Source organism: Montipora capricornis, unplaced genomic scaffold (assembly GCF_036669925.1).
Source record: "Montipora capricornis isolate CH-2021 unplaced genomic scaffold, ASM3666992v2 scaffold_4, whole genome shotgun sequence".
Lineage (NCBI taxonomy): Eukaryota > Metazoa > Cnidaria > Anthozoa > Scleractinia > Acroporidae > Montipora > Montipora capricornis.
Window position 1 is genome coordinate 3,882 of NW_027180131.1, and position 3,619 is coordinate 7,500.

The following is a 3,619-nucleotide window of genomic DNA, read 5'->3' on the forward strand; positions in this document are numbered from 1 at the left end:
GGTGATCTAGCAGTCAATGGTATGATTTCAGACATTTCAGTGTCGAACATGGTTTTCACACAGAACATTTCTAACGAGATAAGGTCATGTAAACGCTTGCCATCTATTTGCGAAGGGATAGTGAATGATATTGTCAGGGAAAGTGATATCTCACGGGCCTCGATGTAACGCATTCTAAAAAAAGAGAAATTTTAACGCAAGTAATCACTACCGAGAAGGTCATTTACAACGCCAAAATGTGGATGTCGAACGTCCAGCGAAGTTAAGCTCACGCCACAAACGCTTATTATTGAGAAAGGACATCGTACTAAATAATGACAATTTCAAGACGATTTGTTCAGTGTTTTGGATTTGACATACCTTGAAATAAAGTGATACTTTCGGAAGATTGCGTGACGTTTAGCATTCCCTTTTTTAAATTCACCATACATAATTCCATTTCAACTTGTTACAAGGGACATGACCCATAAAAAGAGGGAAATATAAATAGCAACGACAGTTTATAACTCCTGGGACAAAAAGGGCATTATTACTGTAAGGAATGATGCTATTTATGTCGTCGACTTTGACCTCCTCGGGTCAATAGATGCATTCAGCCAGAAAAATGAGCCAATCATAGATAAGGGCGGAGTAAGGAGAGGTCTAGTTAAGGGATTGCAATCTTCGTGACTGGCGCTCTTAGCTGTTCCTTCACGGACTAAACTTGGATCATCAAGATTTTTCAGGCAAGTTGTATGCTGCTTAAGTTCTTTTTTAGAGGGCTTTATTCTCCCTAAACGTTTGGCATGGCTCCACCTCGGGTATTGATTCTTGGCCACTCCTTTATCCGCCGTTTAAAGGACTTTATTGCCTCTCATCCCGACCTTAACGCCAATTTTCTCATTGCCGAAGCCTGCGAAATCAAATGGCATGGTGTTGGCGGTAGAACTATTGCAAAGGCACGTGCCTTTGATTTACCGATGGTTGAGTCTTTTCTGCCCCAGATTGTCATTTTACAGCTGGGATCGAACGATCTCGTACACGCTGACCCGTTGTCGATAGCTTCTGCTATTGAGGATTTAGTCACTGTGCTTCATGACCGCTTTCAGGTCAAACGTGTTTGCGTTTGCCAAACTGTTTATCGAGAATCGAGCCCTATGTATAATAAACGCGTTCGCGATTTAGTCAAGTACTTGAAGGTCCTGCTAGAGCCACTCCCGTACTCCTTCTATTGGAGGCACAGGGGTTTTTGGAATACCAAGGTTAGCCTTTATTCCAGCGATGGCGTTCATTTAAACTCGCGCGGCCATTATCGACTTTTTAGGAGCCTCAGGGGGGCCGTTTTAAGATGCCTACATTCCCTACACAATGAAAGCATTTAAGCAATCGCAATCTCTCATCATTGAAAAGATTTGCTATTTATTTGCTATTTGTTCGCCAGTTCCTTGCGGTTTATGTTCACCAAGCCGATGAATATCTAATTTTAATGAATCAGCCTTCAGTTGGAATTACACGTTGCTGACTTTTTGGCTGCAGCATTCCACGCTGTTCACAACTTCTTATATCATGTGCGGATATCCGCCTGATGGCACAGTGTGCCCGATGTTATTTGTTATACCGGCTTTGGTTGTTTTTTATTGTGAGCTAATTACAGAAGCCATACGGGTGTACAATCCTTTCGACCACCGAGTAGGTTAGGTGTGTCCAATGCACTCGGCTTCTGTTTTTTCTCACACCGCTATGGAACTCGGCTTTTTGTTACGTTTTTGCGCTAGCACACACGCTCTCGCTGTTGTCATTTTTTATTCAGGCTATTTTACAATACGCCCCTCTGAGGAATTTCCTGCTCCGATTCATTTTTCAGATAGCTCAGCTTATCAGTTTAACCAGATGCGGGCCATCTGTTGATTCTTAATTGACTTCTAATCATTGTGGGTAACACTTGCAGTCACCCTTCCCTTTTAATTAGCTTAGTTTATCTTTCCGGTAGCCTTTTTCATCAGCAGCTATGCCTCCCAAGAAACGCACGTTGGGTAAAAAATTCTCGTCGCTCAAAGCGGTTACGTCCTTCTGAGCTCCCTGAAGTGGCTCCTACAACGCCCTCCGTGGCTTCATCTGCAACTCCTCAAGCCAATAACGACTCTGGGCTTATGCAAGTGAATGTCGAGGCTCTGGCAACTACAATTTCTGTGGCCGTCACTGAAGCCGTGAATGCTGCCCTAGCGAATCGACGTTCCAGCACCAATGACGAGTTAACCCCAGTTCCTTCCACGTCAATTGTGCACCCAAATGATCAGGCGGTGGACGACGAGGTAACGGCGCTCACGGGAGTCTCAGGTACGCTTGAATCTTGCACCTTGTCTGGGACCGAAGATGGGCCCCGCCAATTATTTACCAGCATCGCCATTTCCCTGGGATCACGCGTGAGTGCTAAGATCAAAGCCAAGATTTGGCAAAACGAATATGTAGACTTTGGGGCGCTTTTAGGCGTTGGGCCCCCGACTGAAAAGTTCGCACTATCACTCTCGCCGGGGAATACTATTTCCTCACAGAACCGTCTCCATCTAGAGCCCGTGCAGTCCTCTAAAAAGGTGCAGACCATTACCCAGTGGATAACTGCCTTCAATACTTTTGTCGCAATTTATGTAGAAAGGGTGCCCCAGGATGCTCCAAAATTAATGAAGTATTGTGAAGTAGTGCGCGATATTGCCTTTAAGTCGGGTGAGTGGCTTTTCTACGACGAGCAATTTCGTTTTCTGAGGCAGTCCGCCCCTGAACAGCACCCATGGGATCAAATTCACTGGGAACTATGGCTCAGGGCGATGGTGAATTCCCGCGGGAAAATACCCGCTCACCAAACCCATGACAATCGACCCCGTTCTCGTTCACGCACCTTTCCCAAGGGTACTTGTTGGACATTTCATGCCGGGAAAACCTGTAGTGGCTGCAATTACGAGCATATCTGCTACAAATACGGGGCAAAACACCCCGCAAGTCACTGTTCCGCGTCCGGGAACCACACTCGCCTCGGTCCCCCTAAATCAGGAATATCCGGCGTCCTCAATTCTGCTCAGCACACCGGTCACGCCCGTAAAGGTGGATCGGCTTGAATTTTTGCTCCAGGATTATGTGTCTAATTTGGCTAGATATTTGGTCCATGGCTTTCGTTATGGTTTTCGCATACAATTTATTGGCAATCGCGCCCCGTTCGAGTCTCCTAATCTGAAAAGCGCCCTACAAAACCCGGATTTGGTCCTGTCTAAATTGCAAAAGGAAATTGATGCTGGCAGGATTGTTGGACCTTTAACCAACGCTCCCTTTCCTGATTTTCGCACCTCGCCCATTGGCATAGTTCCCAAAAAGACACCAAACGAGGTTCGCTTAATTCAACACTTATCCTATCCCTCGGGTTTTTCGGTTAATGATAACATTCCCGACGACTGTTCTACTGTTCATTACGCCACCATAAATCAGGCAGTGAAAATTGTTCAGCGTTTGGGGGTTGGCTGCTTCATGGCAAAAACCGACATAAAATCGGCCTTTCGTATCATCCCTATACATCCTCAAGACTATTCCTTGCTTGGGATAAAATGGGCGGACTAAACTTGGATCATCAAGATTTTTCCCTCCCTCCCTACCC

General features: G+C 45.6%; 1 protein-coding gene across 1 annotated transcript in view; it reads left to right on the forward strand.

Moving 5' to 3' along the window:
* The first annotated feature begins 674 nt into the window (after window positions 1-674).
* LOC138035461 (uncharacterized) overlaps window positions 675-3,619 on the forward strand; it is a 5,598-nt gene continuing 2,653 nt past the window's right edge. The window contains exon 1 of the mRNA XM_068882141.1: window positions 675-2,316. The gene's annotated coding sequence lies outside the window, so the exon portion shown is untranslated. The remainder of the gene's footprint in view (window positions 2,317-3,619) is intronic.